The sequence below is a fragment of the Ranitomeya imitator genome, chromosome 10 (genome assembly GCF_032444005.1).
Source record: "Ranitomeya imitator isolate aRanImi1 chromosome 10, aRanImi1.pri, whole genome shotgun sequence".
Lineage (NCBI taxonomy): Eukaryota > Metazoa > Chordata > Amphibia > Anura > Dendrobatidae > Ranitomeya > Ranitomeya imitator.
In genome coordinates, this window is record NC_091291.1 from 99335519 (window position 1) to 99353715 (window position 18197).

The 18197-nt window shown below is 41.4% G+C and overlaps 1 protein-coding gene across 8 annotated transcripts in view; it reads right to left on the reverse strand.

Moving 5' to 3' along the window:
* CAMTA1 (calmodulin binding transcription activator 1) overlaps positions 1–18197 on the reverse strand; it is a 2164810-nt gene that overhangs the window by 1563907 nt on the left and 582706 nt on the right. The window lies entirely within an intron of this gene.

Below are 18197 nucleotides of genomic sequence, written 5' to 3' on the forward strand. Positions count from 1 at the left end.
GAATAAATGGCGCTATAATAATAAATAATAATAATAATAATAATAATTAATAATATGAAGAGGAAGAAGAATTACTTAACACAGCACAGGAATACATTTTTAATTTCTAGAAAAGAAAATTCAATTTTGAATTTAGGCTAGAGTTTTTTTTTCTAATATGTTATTTTACATTTTTTCCCCTTTTTATGGTTTCATTGTAATAAAAAGGATTTTTAAAATGAATGTCCAACACTGAAATATATTAAATATATCTCAGTGCAATAAAATATACTTATAAAAATGTATTTTACAAGGCAAACAGGTAAAATCATTTTGTTCGAACTTCCAGCAATGGTGATTATGTAAAACTAAAAGCCAACCAACCACCCATGTTGCCCATTAACCTCTCCGGGACAAGAGGATTCAGGATTAGTTCTGTGCTCCGCACAGCTAGCACTTTGTTTCCTGTGGAATATGAAGAAGCCGAGTCAGCAAACAGTGACAATGTGATTCATTGCTCTCTGCTGGTGGTGATGCCTCTTTAGAAAGAAATTAATTGATGTCATGATATTTGTTCCCGGAACATCCAAACGAAGGCTGTGCAACAAATGACTAGGAAACTACCAAGAGTTGTATAGATTCTCGAGGCGTAAATAATGGTGAGGAGTTCTAGACACTTAATAGATTGGGGTAAATAATATCTATCGTCTACCAGCACCCGTGGAATAAAGTAATTATTGGATGGGGACTTATGTGGAAACTATTTGTGTTCTTCTTCCAGACAGTCCCAGGGCGCAGCGAAGGCAGGTTCAGGTCTATGTAGACCTCAGGACAAAACATTATGTAGGACTTTTCCTTAAAGTTTGATCAGAAAGAAACAAAGACTGCGGAAGAATAAAGAAGTGCAGAAAATACCAACACAGCATCAAATTAAAAAAAACTATAAAGTGGCTAAAAGATACTGCAATGCAGTGCCCCAATAATACTGACAAGCACTGCATAAATAAGGGTTGAAACACCACAAAAAATAGCAGAAACTAAAAGTGTCTTCACACTGCATGATTACTATGAATGAGGCTTTTTTCACAAAAATCGTCCAGCCTAAGCAAGCTGCCGATCACCCAACGAACAAGCAAAGGTGATGTTTAGGTTTGCATAAACAATGGCTCACAGACTGCATTCAACTAAAGAGAGGTCTGCTTGTTTAAACAGGCTGTTAAATGACCGCCGGTCAGCAAACAAGTAGCTGCTCCTTGGCGGTTTAGTGCTGCCGGTCAGTTGGGCACATTTCCTGCAGTGTAGATGCTGCAGCGATTTCAATAGCGGCATTTTAATGATGTGGATATCATTGGAAGAAGGAGAGGGGAGGCCGCACATTTCACCTTTTGAATTGCAGACGATAAAAATGGAATGTACATCCGCAGCTCAAATTGACATGCTGTGGCTCTTGAACTTTGTCGCTATTTTTCTCAGCATGTGTATGAAATTTCTTAAAATCTCCTGCAGTTTGCTGACATTGTAAAATGAGGTGGATTTTCCAAGAGGAAAGGTACGTCGCTGAAAATCAGCTGCATTTTTGCTGAAAGGAAACGTAGCCTGATAGTTATAACTGATACAGGAGGATGAGTGAGGCCTTCGCGCTGAAATCGGGGCCTCTAGGAAAATTCCCTTGTACTCTAGAGAGAAATGTTGATGGCTTAGAAGAAAATTGTGCTGAGGTTTCAGCAAATCCAGGTTTACATTTTGTCCACCCCTAGACCATTTATGGATCAGTTATGGCCCATTCAGTGGGAATGATATTTGGGAATGATCCTAGTAATGCTCATTTCCGATTATTGGCCCAATCGCCCATCGGGTGTGCTGACTTGTTAGATTGCTTAAAGATCATCCTTGTGGGCATCACATCATCCTGTATGTGATTTTCTACCAATAACATGATATTTTATGCAAACAGAATGATCATATTAACGATCAGAAGTGCCTGTCTAAACCGACCATCAATGGCCACCGATCGACTGGTGTGTAACCGATTTATGGAAATTTAACGTCCACAGTATAAATATGCCCTAACCTTTCAAGGTCATAACATATTACATACTGTATTTTCTATTGAAGGTCATAAAGTAGTTAGAATAAGATTATACTTACACGGGAATTATAGTTATATTGCAAAGCCGAATTTCTAATTTTCTTCTAATTTCAGATATCTCTGTAGGTTTACGTGCAATGAAACGACATACAACACATTGCATCACATGAATTTGTACTTTAATTTCCGTGTGTAAAACTGGATTTTTTTTATTCTGGAAATGTAGTGGTGTAGATATGCGGTAAACACACTTTGGATGGTGTTCACTTTCATGGCAGATTTTTCAATTGAACACATCATTAGACGCCCATCCAAGCCTGATTTCCACTTGATGATCTTGAAATAATGGTGCTGTCATTTGGAAAATCTACATGCTGGTCAATTTAAGTGAATAAAGTCACAGTATCCCATATAGAAACATTTTATTAGACGGGATCCTGAACTATTATTGAACCTTGAAGCAACCAGAGAGTAAATACAAGGGTCTTTCAAAGGTGGATTTATTGTATTGGAAACCACCCCAACACTCGAGCATTCATCCATATCTCATTATTGAGGGGTTGTCTACAGTAGGCTGTGCATCTCCATATACTGCATTAGGACATCTGGATCTGATGAAGTGGAGACTCCTGTTGGTTCCCTCTCGGAGCAGAGAAGCATTGCAAATATCAGTTCTCGCTCTAGGTGACCTGGCCCACCCTTGCAAACCCAGAATGGCCGATTCATTTCCATAGTGGTGAGATATACCAGCGCTGCCTCTAAAAAACTGATCCATAAAGTTGCATAAACCAGAGCACTATCTGCCCCCCTATGTACGATAACAAAAATGAAAATTCCTATAAATTCTGTGCCCAAAAGTTATAGGAAATTATAAAGTTGATTGACATATAAAACATTTGCAAATATTTAGCAACTGGATTGTGTTAGGCTACCTATTTGTATGTTACCATCTTATTCTTTATTTGCGAACTAGTGCTATTGTTGTAGTGCCTTTTAAAAGGGGTTGTTCAGGCTTGGTGCTCAAGTCTATGTGACTGCAGACTTGTTAATCCTCAAAGCACGCACAGTGCACGCTGTCAGGATTTGGGAGCGGGCGGTTATGTGACAGCAAGAATATGATTTGCCACATTCACTTATATAGAGCAAGGTCATGCAAGCCTAGTCATTACATGGCTAAATGTATGCAAATCACATAGGTCATGCATCTACCCAGTTCTGGTGCCAGCGCAGGTGAATCCTGACAGTGCACAGTGGGTGCGCTGCGAGGATTCACAAGTCTACAGTTGCATAGAGTGACTGCAGACTTGAACTCCAAGCCTTGACAACCCCTTTAAGGGGAGATTAAAGATTTTATAGTCTATCCTTATTGTAGATCACCAGTGACTGACAGTTGGGTCCCCATTTGATGTCTAAGCACAGAGATTTATCCATATGTGCAGCTAAGCTTGGTCCTAAAGCTCAGTCCCATTTTATCTTCTGATGATCAAGACCTACCGATCCCACAGTGATACCATGAAGATAGTCTATGAATGTTTTAGTCACAGAAAACGCCTTTCAGGTGTTCTCCAAAATGTACAACTACTTCGACTAAAATAGATTCGGACTTCAGTGATTTGGACAAGAAGTCTTCTTCTTTGAGCAATTGTATCTCAAACTCCCCATGGCAGGTGCCTACTCTTCACAGGTCACAGGTCTAGGATAAATCATGACACAGTCAACTCTATACTAGCATGGGTACCCAGGGTATCACTGCCTGAGACATTTATGTCAAGATTGAAATATATTAGGGCTGCGTTCACATTTCCAGATTTTACATGCAGATTTCTAATCAGAAATCTGCAGCATTGACAAAGGCTTTGGCTGAAACGCGCGTCGAGGGGGCGCCAACATCCAGGGATCTCCCTGTTCCATCTGGCTATATTGATTAAGGAAATTGTGCAATTCCTTATCACATCACCCGCATTTGGGTGTTTCTATTTACAATATATACAGTCTATCTAGACCATATGGGACGGTGCAATAACTGTACAATGGTAGTGTTTCTATCATCATATAGATTGTGTCTGCATTAAAGGGAACCTGTCACCCCGAAAATCGCGGGTGAGGTAAGCCCACCGGCATCAGGGGCTTATCTACAGCATTCTCTGGTCCGCTGCGGCGCCTCCCATCTTCATTCCAAGACATCCTCTTCTGATCTTCAGCCACGGCTCCGGCGTACTTTGCCTGCCCTGTTGAGGGCAGAACAAAGTACTGCAGTGCGCAGGCACCGGAAAGGTCAGAGAGGCCCAGCATCTGCGCACTGCAGTACTTTGCTCTGCCCTCAACAGGGTAGAGCAAAGTACGCCGGAGCCGTGGCTGAAGATCAGAAGAGGATGTCTTGGAATGAAGATGGGAGGCGCCGCAGCGGACCAGAGACACCCATCCGACCGGACCAGCAGCGGGACCGCCCCTGGGTGAGTATAATCTAACGTCTTTTTCTCCTCTTTCAGGTAACATCGGGGGCTTATCTACAGCATTACAGAATGCTGCAGATAAGCCCGTGATGCCGGTGGGCTTACCTCACCCGCGATATTCGGGGTGACAGGTTCCCTTTAATATGGATACAAAAATAGGGAAAAAGGAAAAAATGGGAAGAAAATAAGTCAGCTCACCAATCCCTCAACAGTGCAATGATGTCCATGCACGGAGCCGCCTTGGTCAAGGGCGTAGTCCAGAGCCAGCAATGAAAAAGAAAAAATAATCTCCAGCATGGATCTTCTAAAAAGTCAATTTATTGAAAACACTTTAAAATGCAAACATTTGCAAAAAAGAGATGGGGGTCCCAGGTGGTCAACGCCGACGCGTTTCGACCATCAGGTCTTAGTCATGGCAATTGACTTTTTAGAAGATCCATGCTGGAGATTATTTTTTCTTTAATATGGATAGCACTAATGGGTGATCTCTGTTTGTGTACCCAACTTATTTTTGCATGCGTGCATGTTTTTATCACTTCCTTTCTCTCCCTATATCTGATCTGCTCTAATTAAGGTGTATATTATAGTAATACCTGGGATGCTGGATCATTTTTTCTCTTTCTTTGTTGTGTTCACATTTGCAGATTTCACATGCCTCTTTCTAAACTGAAATCTGCGGCATTTCTGCATCTAAAATCCTTGCCTACTTTCCACACTTACGCTTTCATTTTTCTATGAGTTTTTTCTTACGGAAATGCACAATGCTAGCTTAGCAGTTTTACCTGAAGATTTAGGGAACCCATCAAAATGATAGCGCAAAATCTTCATCAAAAAGAAATTAACATGTAGATTTGAATAACCCAATGAAAATCGAATTAAACATGGATTACGCCCATAACAAAAATGCAGCATGTGGATAAAATTAAGTAAGAACTAATCCACTTTGTTGGGACTGTAAATAAAATTACTATTTTCCATCTGGAAAATTTGCGCAAAAAAAAAATCTGCACCAAAAATATAACATGTAAATCCAGCCCAAAGCTGATGTTTCACCCGTCGGGTGGTTCCCCTTTAAGCATTTAACCCATTTATGTATGAACGAAAAACTGCGCTAAATATCTTCTGCCAGTAAAACGTATCTGAAAGGACAAGGATATATATAACTTTCTAAAGAATGTATTTTCCACGTATTCATCCTCGTAGTGAGAGATCTGTGTGCACACATCAATGTAAGGATTGTTAAACCCTCACACTGTGCAGATGATATTATAGAAGAAATGGAGCTGTGTCCAGCTGATTCTATTAATATCAGAAGCGGCGTCTCAGGAAAGTACCAGAATACAGACATCCTCCTGTAACATTTGACCAAAAATGTCATATGCAATTCCCACAGCTATGAATCGCATTGCTTTCTTCACATTTACATTAGATAACTAACCATGGCAAAGTTTAAAGCAAACATTGAATACATTTTTCTGCAGCGGGCACAGGGACAAGGAGAAGAAGCAAAGTCAAAGTAGAGCAACCGAGGGATCCCCTTCTGCCACGTAGACGAGCCTCTGTAGACAGCTGACAGTAGCGCTCATTCACACATCCAATTTTGATATTTATGATCAGGGTTGGGTCTGTTTTTCTCAGACATGGAGAAACTGAAAAGTAAAGATTCTCCACCGTTTCCATTCTGACAGTCCATGAAAACTTGGAGCTCACTGGAGCATCATCCGAGTGCAATCCAATTTTTTTCACAGAATCATTGACTCGCGTGGCCGATTTTCATCTAACCCTTGGATCAAAATTGGACACCTCTCCGCAAGTTTCTTGCGAACCAAGAGGACATGTGAATGGTTCCATAGAATGAGTGATATCCCTGAAACCCCCGAATATGCCAGAATTGGACGTGTGAATGAGTCCTTGGACTGAGGAAGCAATGTTTTCCAGTCCAGCTTTATGCAATGGTCGCCTGTGACTTTACAAACCTTTTTATTACATTGCTGTAATGTTTTGATTTTACCGAGAATTGAATGCCGCCAAATAGCCTACAACTAGGCTGGGATTAGATTAGACAAGGAGGTTGTTTTGATCCTTTTTAGAATTGGCGCCACTCTTGTCTATGAGCCTTCATTGGTTTTATGATAGTCAACTATATCAAGCTGAGGGTGGACTACCCATGCACAGGAGACCATGCGTGACCACATACAGCCTGGAATTGTGTGCATGAGTCTTTTCCTTGTTGTCCACTGTCTCGGCTATAAGTAGTCCCTCCTAGTCCACCGGGAAGGTGGGGAACATCTAGATAACCATTAAAGGTGGTTCCTAGACATAGAACAGGTGTTCTAAACTTAAGTCACCCATACACAACAGAACGCTGTCCAATGATTATTCCGCCAACATCTAGTTCTCCATGCATAGGAATATTTGGCTTGACCAAACTCTTCTAGGTTCTCTGTGAGAGAGCCACTGCCAGAGTCCCCTGTCAGCTACTTATCTCATAGAGAATAAAGGGATCAGTTGTTGGAAATCTGATGTGCCAGATCCTTATCTCCCCCGATATCATGTCAGAGGCGAGTCGGGAGGCTCCAAACAACATTCGACTGTTTACCGATCCTGCTCGTATTGGCAGGTTGGGCTAGTTTTAGTCTAATGTGTATGGACTTGTGGGCCTCTAGGCTACACCATCAGTATTTAATTCCTGGTGGTAATCCAAAATCCAACCACAGGGACCTTCTACTGATCATAACAATGACACTTCCATACGAAGCACCGTTGAACAGATCCTTTAGGCTAAGTTAACACATTGCATATTTGGTGCTGATTTTTCTTTGTTGTATCCGTCGCATATATTCTGAAAAGCTTGCACTTGTTGCATACAGATTTTGCCGCCTTTTTGCTTCAAATTTGGATTTCACCCATTCTATGGTGAACTCTGTGCTGAACCCGAACATGGCCAAAAAGTGAATGGGACTGAGCCGCAGAACCAGTCATGGCCACAATTTTATGTTTATGATGACTTCCTCTGTACATATAAAAAAAGGAACACATGCTGCCATCCTGCTGATTACTGGGGTCTGCAGGGGTCCCAATTAGTCAAACCTCTACCAATCAAACAATAATGGTTTAACAGAGTTAATTCCATAATTCCAAAAAATCTCTTTCAGCAGCAGATATGTATTAAGATTTGATCTATTACAATATTATTCATTGATGCAGCAGATATAAATTTGCATTTTATTTGTTATTATAATATCTTTCAATTCAGGGAATTAGTGACTTCATGATGACCTGTATGTACAATAAAGCAATATACCGTACAACAACCCATGGAATAAAATTTTATATATTTGTGCAATTGCTGGAAAAAGCTCATTTAAGCGATCAGGACCCCTGCAATTTATTTGCTTTCTGGAAGGAAATAATCACTAATGTTAATTATTAACATACAAATAGATGTATCGAGAACAGAGGAATCCCGTCTGGTAAGAACAGTGCTTGACGTAAGCAGAAAAACTGAATATTTCCCTTTTTACCCATACCATTTTAATTACTCCATGCAGACAGCAGAAACCCAATCACTACATGTATGAGATGTTTATTTGGTATTTTAATAGCCACATTGCTATTCAATCTGCAGAAAGCCGGAATAACAGCTATTTCATGAATATAAAACATCTCCATTAAAAAGACTTGTGTTTATACTTTCCAAATAGAGACTGAGAAGTTCATGACATTCATTATGTATCCATCACAGCACAAAATAACAACATCAACAAGGAGAATCCTGTTACATAATAACCACCAGGAAAGAAAAGTTAAAAGCTACTTTCTCCGATGACCTTAGATTTCTACCACTGCTGATACCGACGAAACCCAAACATGTAGTAGAGATAGAGATAGATAGATGATAGATAAATACAGGGTGGGCCATTTAAATGGATACATCTAAATAGGATGGGAATGGTTCATGATATCAGCTTCCTGTTTGTGGCACATTAGTATATGGGAGGGGGAAAACTTTTCAAGATGGGTGGTGACCATGGCGGCCATTTTGAAGTTGGACATTTTGGATCCAACTTTATTTTTTCAAATGGGAAGAGGGTTACGTGACAGATCAAACTTATTGAGAATTTCACAAGAAAAACAATGGTGTGCTTGGTTTTAACGTAACTTTATTCTTTCATGAGTTATTTACAAGTTTATGACCACTTATAAGATGTTTTCAAAGTGCTGCCCATTGTGTTGGATTGTCAATGCAATCCTCTTCTCCGACTCTTGACACACTGATAGCAACAGCTCAGAGGAAATGCTAGCACAGGCTCCCAGTATCCGTTGTTTCAGATGCTGCACATCTCGTATCTCCACAGCATAGACAATTGCCTTCAGATGACCCCAAAGATAAAAGTCTAATGGGGTCAGATCGGGAGACCTTGGTGGCCATTCAACTGAACCATGACGATCAATCCACTTTCCAGGAAACTTATCATGCTCGGACCTGACACCCATAATGTGGTGGTGCACCATCTTCGGTGTCAGGTCCAAGCATTCCTACATGAACAGTTTCCTGGAAAGTGGACTGGTCGTCATTTGTCAGAACCGAAACGTCGCTGTCATGAGCTAAATAAAAGCTCCATTTTTCCACTGTTCACATTGTGCTGCTCCTGTTTTTGGACTTCTATATACAAGGATTGGTCTTTGCCTTTGGGAGCTTTTTGCACCCGGACTCTTTACTTTTTACTTTTTGTGCTGCTCTGCTCTCCTCTTTTAGATAGATAGATAGATAGATAGATAATAGATAGATATACAGTGCCTACACGTAGTATTCAACCCCCTGCAGATTTAGCAGGTTTACACATTTGGAATTAACTTGGCATTGTGACATTTGGACTGTAGATCAGCCTGGAAGTGTGAAATGCACTGCAGCAAAAAAGAATGTTATTTCTTTGTTAATTTTTTTTTTTTTAAATTGTGAAAAGTCTTTTCAGAGGGTCATTTATTATTCAACCCCTCAACCCACCAGAATTCTGTTTGGTTCCCCTAAAGTATTAAGAAGTAGTTCAGGCACAAAGAACAATAAGCTTCACATGTTTGGATTAATTATCTCTTTTTCCAGCCTTTTCTGACTATTTAAGACCCTCCCCAAACTTGTGAACAGCACTCATACATGGTCAACATGGGAAAGACAAAGGAGCATTCCAAGGCCATCAGAGACAAGATCGTGGAGGGTCACAAGGCTGGCAAGGGGTACAAAACCCTTTCCAAGGAGTTGGGCCTACCTGTCTCCACTGTTGGGAGCATCATCCGGAAGTGGAAGGCTTATGGAACTACTGTTAGCCTTCCACGGCCTGGACAGCCTTTGAAAGTTTCCTCCCGTGCCGAGGCCAGGCTTGTCCGAAGAGTCAAGGCTAACCCAAGGACAACAAGGAAGGAGCTCCGGGAAGATCTCATGGCAGTGGGGACATTGGTTTCAGTCAATACCATAAGTAACGTACTCCACCGCAATGGTCTCCGTTCCAGACGAGCCCGTAAGGTACCTTTACTTTCAAAGCGTCATGTCAAGGCTCGTCTACAGTTTGCTCATGATCACTTGGAGGACTCTGAGACTGACTGGTTCAAGGTTCTCTGGTCTGATGAGACCAAGATCGAGATCTTTGGTGCCAACCACACACGTGACGTTTGGAGACTGGATGGCACTGCATACGACCCCAAGAATACCATCCCTACAGTCAAGCATGGTGGTGGCGGCATCATGCTGTGGGGCTGTTTCTCAGCCAAGGGGCCTGGCCATCTGGTCCGCATCCATGGGAAGATGGATAGCACGGCCTACCTGGAGATTTTGGCCAAGAACCTCCGCTCCTCCATCAAGGATCTTAAGATGGGTCGTCATTTCATCTTCCAACAAGACAACGACCCAAAGCACACAGCCAACAAAACCAAGGCCTGGTTCAAGAGGCAAAAAATCAAGGTGTTGCAGTGGCCTAGTCAGTCTCCTGACCTTAACCCAATTGAAAACTTGTGGAAGGAGCTCAAGATTAAAGTCCACATGAGACACCCAAAGAACCTAGATAACTTGGAGAAGATCTGCATGGAGGAGTGGGCCAAGATAACTCCAGAGACCTGTGCCGGCCTGATCAGGTCTTATAAAAGACGATTATTAGCTGTAATTGCAAACAAAGGTTATTCCACAAAATATTAAACCTAGGGGTTGAATAATAATTGACTCACACTTTTATGTTTAAAATTTATAAAAATTTAACTGAGCAACAAAACTTTTTGGTTTGTAAGATTTATGCATCTGTTAATAAATCCTGCTCTTGTTTGAAGTTTGAAGGCTGTAACTTATTTGCATCTTATTAAACCTGCTAAATCTGCAGGGGGTTGAATACTACTTGTAGGCACTGTAGATAGATAATAGATAGATAGATCGATAGATAGATAAATAATAGATAGATAATAGATAGATGGATAGATAGATAGATAGATAGATAGATAGATAGATAGATAGATAGATAGATAGAAGATAGATAGATAGATAATAGATTGATACATAGATAATAGATAGACAATAGATAGATAGATAATATATAATAGATATAATATAATAGATAGATAATAGATAGCTAGATAGATAGGTAGATTATAGATAGATAGATAGATAGATAGATAATAGATGATTGATAGATAGATAGATAGATAGATAGATAGATAGATAGATAGATAGATAGATAGATAGATAGATAATAGATATAAATAATAAATAGATAGACAATAGATATATGATAGATAATAGATAGATAACAGATAAATGATATATATAATAGATAGATGATAGATATAGATAATAGATAGATAATAGATAGATGATATATAGATAATAGATAGATAGATAGATAGATAATAGATAAATGATATATAGATAAATGATATATAGATGATAGATAATAGATAGATATAGATAGATAGATAGATAGATAGATAGATAGATACTAGATAGATGATAGATAGATGATATATAGATAATAGATAATTGATAGATATATCTAATATATAATTGCCTAGAATACTACTTCCTGCAATTTGTGCCAACTTCCGTGGCTTTGTCCGGAGCTAATGTGCGGAGCTAATGTCCGGAGATAAGTGACGTCAACAGTGTCCAGTGTCTGATTGGTTGCCGCCTGCTGCGAGCGACCAATCAGAAACGTGCCGTACTGTGACACACTCCGCCCGCCATTTTGGTGTGATTTTTGAATTTTTACCTCACAGCAAGTTTCTACTGCGTGGAGGCGGGCCCAGTGACGTTGCTCTTCAAGCTCCTGCCGAATTTCGTCAAAAAAATGATAATACCATTTACCAAAACTATATATATTTAGTTGTGAAGTGGTTCAGTGACATTTTCACACCAATTTTGAACTTTTGTTTGGTGTTTTCTCCATATACTGCCTCCCCTCATAAGCATGTTCATGGATCCTGTGTAACTGTACCTTAAATAACAAGAATTGTCAAGAGCTGGTGAGTGCAGCCATTTTTTGTTCTTTCTTACTATTATTTATTAATTGTATTATTCTTACATTTGAATAAATAAAGTATATATGGATTCTAGACTCCCGATTCTTTAGAATCGGGCTGCCATCTAGTAGATAGATAAATAGATTCTTCTTTGATTGACAGCTCTAGCTTTATAGAGTGAGATAAGGAAGGAGATAGAAGGAAAACAAGCAGGTGGGAAGGTGTACATAAATGATTGGCCCCGCCATGAAGGGCAGAGCGCCTGTACGTGGTTTGAACAGTCATTCTGTGCTGACACAGTCCCTTTAATTAGCTTTATAGCGCTAGTTTGTTGTATAAAATCCGTATGACAGGTTCTCTTTACTGTTATAAAACGCCCTGAAAAAGAATTTATATGAACTAAATATACCGCAAGCAATGCAGCCCAAGATCTGGATTCACTTCTTTAACATGCTCTTTGCTAGAAAGGGTGGAAACAATATAACACATCATCTCAATAATGGAAGAGTAAAAGACAGAAAGATGATAATATAGAGAATCCCATAAGATTACATCTGGTTTAATGTAAAAGGATAGAAAAAAAAGCCAACTCAATGTTCCTTCAAAGCGGTAAACGGTGACCTCCTAATCGCAACAGATGCACAGAGTTTTGAAAGTTTTCGACAATAATAACCTCTTCCACGAGCTTCAATTTTCTGCCTGATCTTTCCAATGCCACAATATGTTTACCGCCCTGCACATATGGCTCTAGTAGCGGATTAACATTTAAGTCAATTGCTAGCATTTGATTCCAAGAAATGCAATGGCTGGAAATCGAGTCGATTTATGAAGGTCACTTTTCATGCGCTAATACAGAACACACGCAGGGCTGCTGAGATGGAGGTTTCCGAGTCCCTTCCAGGTGCCCAAATAGGAACGATGCCCTGTTCCTGTAAATGAGCTTATGAATCAACACTTCCATCATGGAGCTTATAGGATATCAACTGAGGCTACACCTAATATACCCGATACATAAAACTCATATATAGAAACTAGGAAATACAATACAATGATCCATCCAGGCAACGTCCCGTCCTGGTGACTCAATCTTATGGGAAATAAATTCACATACTTCATAGAAGTAGGGTCTTAGCTGGGTGACATCCATCATTTCGCTCTGGATTCTGCTTGGGACACATTCCTATAAGCTGCAAAGACGGAAGAATCATAGGGTCGGGTTTCCAACCATTGCTTTCTGTATGAGTAATCTCTGTGCAACTCTTGACTGAAAAACCTCAGATAGTAACCAATGGTCGCTTCAAGGTATCCAATGAGAAATAAAGCGAATATATGTTGGCTCTCAAAATGTTCTGATCTAGTTCATGGGTGGGCAATTAATTTTCCTGGCAGAACCAGTAGGGTGAAATGAATTCTGCTCAATATTAATATTTACATATTTGATATTCATTATAATAATGTTATATGAATATTAATTGTATTACTTAATATTGAGCAGAATTAAGTATTCTAGCATCCCCTTTATGTCATATCAGCCCACACATAGCCCCCTTGCATACTGCATGAGTCCATATACATTCCTTTATATACAGTATGAGACCCCACACAATCCCCCTATATTTAGTATAAGCCCCCAAACAGCTCACCTATACTCAGTATGAGCCCTTACATAGCCTCCCTATATTCAGTATGAGCCCCATACAGCCCCCTATATTCAGTATCAACCCTTACATAGCCTCCCTATATTCAGTATGAGCCCCATATAGCCTTCTATGTTAAGTATGAGCCCTCACATAGCCTCCTATATTCAGCATGAGCCAACACATAGCCTTCCTTTATTCAGTATGAGCCTCCATACAGCCCCCTATATTCATTATGAGCCCTTACATAGCCTTCTTATATTCAGCATGCGCCCTCACATAGCCTTCTTATATTCAGTACGAGCCCCATACAGCCTTCTATGTTACAGTAAGTATGAGCCCTCACATAGCCTCCTATATTCAGCATGAGCCCCCACATAGCTTCCTATACTGACTATGAACCCTCCCATAGCCTTCCTATATTCAGCATGAGCCCCCACATAGCCTTCCTATATTCACTATGAGCCCTCAAATAGCCTTCCTATATTCAGTATGAGCCTCCATACAGCTCTTCTATATTCAGTATGAGCCATTACATAGCCTCCCTATATTCAGTATGAGCCCCATACAGCCCCCTATATTCAGTATGAGCCCTATACAGCCCCCTATATTCAGTATGAGCCCTTTCATAGCCTCCTATATTCAGTATGAGCCCTTAAATAGCTTCCCTATATTCAATTTGAGCCCCATACAGCCCCCTATATTCAGTATGAGCCCTTACATAGCCTCCCTATATTGAGTATGAGCCCCATACAGCCCCCTATATTCAGTATGAGCCCTATACAGCCCCCTATATTCAGTATGAGCCCTTTCATAGCCTCCTATATTCAGTATGAGCCCTTACATAGCTTCCCTATATTCAATTTGAGCCCCATACAGCCCCCTATATTCAGTATGAGCCCTTACATAGTCTCCTTATATTCAGTATGAGCCCCCATACAGCCCTCTATGTTCAGTATGAGCCCCCATACAGCCCTCTATGTTCAGTATGAGCCCTCACATAGCCTCCTATATTGACTATGAACCCTCCCATTGCCTTCCTATATTCAGTATGAGCCTCTATACAGCTCTCCTATATTCAGCATGAGCCCTCACATAGCCTTCCTATATTCACTATGAGCCCTCAAATAGCCTTCCTATATTCAGTATGAGCCTCACATAGCCTCCCTATATTTAGTATGAGCTCTCATATAGTCCCTTATATTCAGAATGAGCCCCCATATACCCCATTTATTCAGCATGACCCCTCACATAGCCTTCCTATAGTCAGTATTAGCTCCCATACAGCCTCCTATATTCTACCCTCACATAGCCTTCCTATATTTAGAATGAGCCCTCACATAGCCTTCCTATATTCAGTATGAGCCCCCGCACCCCCCCACTATATTAAATATGAGCCCCCTATATTCAGTATGAGTCCCCACATAGCCTGATTAGTGGAAGAAGGTGCCTCTGTCCTCCAACAATTTATTCACCACTGTCTAAGAATGCAGATTGAGGTGAAATCGAGATGCAGGTGGGGAAGGACAACCATGGGCCAGTCTGTCTCAGACTGCGGGCAGGACTGGAATGGTCAGAGGGCCAGATGTGGCCTGCGGGGCACACTTTACCCAGGCCTGATCTAACTGTTTATGACATTATTACCACAGCACATAACTGTCAAAAACTGCCATCTGGCATAGAAGTGAGAAATACTTATATGTTTTATGTGGATATATATTTTTTCTTTACATTATGAACAGCACAAATCTGCTCCAAGGAATTAAAAAAGAGTCTCTTGTTGCCGGGCCAATATGTAAACCTATATACTCCAGCCAACTAGATAATAACCAAATCATGTCAGATAATTGCAGGTGCCGTAGTTGTTGAAAACTGACCCAGAATGAATACTACTGTCAAGGGCAGTGTCCATCTCAGCAGCACAATACAAGCTAGCACCTTGGGTTACTCACTAGGATCACTTCAGTTTATACATAATGAAACGTGTAGCATCACACCCAGGGATAAATGCACAAATCATCGCAACGTCTGCTCAGCGAGGTGCACACGGGCGGCTAAGGCTACTTTCACACTAGCGTTGTTTGCTGTACGTCGCAATGCGTCGTTTTGGAGAAAAAACGCATCCTGCAAAAGTGCCCGCAGGATGCGTTTTTTCTTCATAGACTTGCATTAGCGATGTATTGCCACACGTCGCATCCATTGTGCGACGGATGCGTCGTGTTTTGGCGCACCGTTACATGTAACTTTTTTTGTGTGTCGAGTCCACCATTTCCGACCATGCATGCGCCACCGGAACTCCACCCCCTCCTTCCCGAACCTTACAATGTGGCAGCGGATGCATTGTAAAACTGCATCCGCTGCCCCCGTTGTTCTTTTTTTTCGCAGTTTGCGTTGGTACGTCAGGCCGACGCATGGCGATGGCCCCGTACCGACGCTAGTGTGAAAGTAGCCTAAGTCTGAGTCTGGCCGTATAGTAACAGCCAGGTATATTTTTCTCTGAAATGTATTTATGCAATTACTAGGTATTTCCCACTTTGTTCATTGTTGGAAAGATTCTTTGGGTGCAACTGTGTCTCCCGTCTTTGCTTATTCTATGAAAAATGCCAAGCGGTTCTGCTAAATTTTGGGAGATTTCCTGGCCACGGAGAGTACCCAACCATTAAGTGATTACTTTATAGCAATACCCTACTGCCATCAGTCCTGTAGGCCATATGCATATATTTGAGAACCAGTACCCACAAAAAACAATAAAAGTACCTGTCTGAGCATGGAAATATGTAGATGGTTACTAGGCCAATATTGGCAGGGCATGGGCGGCCATTTCTCCATTTTTGCCCTGATCCATCAGGCATTCAGTGCATATTTTGTAGATAAACCAGCTAAGCAATTATGCTATGTAACCTAAAAAAAAAATTGTTTTACAAAATTTACCAATGGAGCAATTCTTTCATAATGTGCTTGTCCTCATTGGAAGAACAATGCAAGATGACCCATGTGGTACCGATAAATAAAGGCAAATTTTTGCAGCTAAATGTGTAATATTTGGGAGTTCCACTGGAAAGATTAGAAAATCACAAAGCAGGAGGGAGTCCATTGTTTGAGGTCTCTTATAATTAGGGTAGAATGCAACAATGGAGAATGTTTCAGAGTTAAGAAAGTTCAAAATAGAGATCCAGCACATCTAAGACGTATCCGATATATACTGTATATAAACATATTTTTCATGAAAAGGAGGGTGTGCCAAATGGAACTAGCACAACAAAGAAAAAGAGTCACTTCATGTTTAGTCCATAATTTCTGACACGTTTCGAGGCAAAAGCCTCTTACTCATAACCTAAAGTAAAGAAATAACTCCATAGTTTAAAAACCCCTTTGGAGGACATACCCTACCCAAAAGATCAAAAATAGCTTATATATAAATAATTCCCAAGAAGCAAGTCAAAAACAAATACAATTACACATGTCTATATAGATACATAATATTTAGTAATGTAGAATCAGTCCGCTTATTCAAGCCCAAGGGGCAGGATGTATCTAGTATCAGTATCCGGTATGCCTCTCAGGAGTGTGCGTCTTCAATCTCCACCTCTATATAAGGGGGTAACTTTCTCCAAACCATAGAATTCTAATCCCTTAACATTACCACCATGTTTTTGTAAAAAAATGTTTAGATACATTCAATGGATTATTTACATCCTATTATGTGAATCTCTGATAGGCTCATTAACCCACTATGATAACTTTCTTGTAGTACAACCTAAGTATCTATAATATAACGCTGGGAGCGTCACTCTGTCCGAAGCCTTTATAGACTGCGCAGGCGCAAGCGCCGGCGCAGTCTGGGCCTCACAGAGTGACGCTCCCGGGAGATCGCGGTGTGCGTTCACACTGAACGCACACCGCGATCTCCAACAGAGAAGCAGGGACCGCCAGGAGGGTGAGTATCGCCTATATTCACCTGTCCCCGTTCCATCGCTGAGCGCCGCCATCTTCCCGGTCTTCGGTCTGTGACCTTCAGTTCAGAGGGCGCGGTGACGCGCTTAATGCGTGCCGGCGCCGCCCTCTGACTGAACAGTCACAGCCAGGAGACCGGGAAGATGGCGGCACGCAGCGCTGGAACGGGACAGACAGGTGAGTATAGTAAGTGCTGGGGGGGCCTGAGCTGGCGGCGATACAGGCACCTGACCCCCACAGCGTGCCGGTGTCCCCGCCTGCTCAGGCCCCCCAGCACTCGGCGCCAAGCGGGTCAGAGGCAGTATGGGGACGCAGGATGGAGCAGCACATAAGGATGGGGACGCAGGATGGAGCAGCACATAAGGATGGGGACGCAGGATGGAGCAGCACATAAGGATGGGGACGCAGGATGCAGCAGCACATAAGGATGGGGACGCAGGATGCAGCAGCACATAAGGATGGGGACGCAGGATGGAGCAGCACATAAGGATGGGGACGCAGGATGCAGCAGCACATAAGGATGGGGACGCAGGATGGAGCAGCACATGAAAGGATGGGGACGCAGGATGGAGCAGCACATAAGGATGG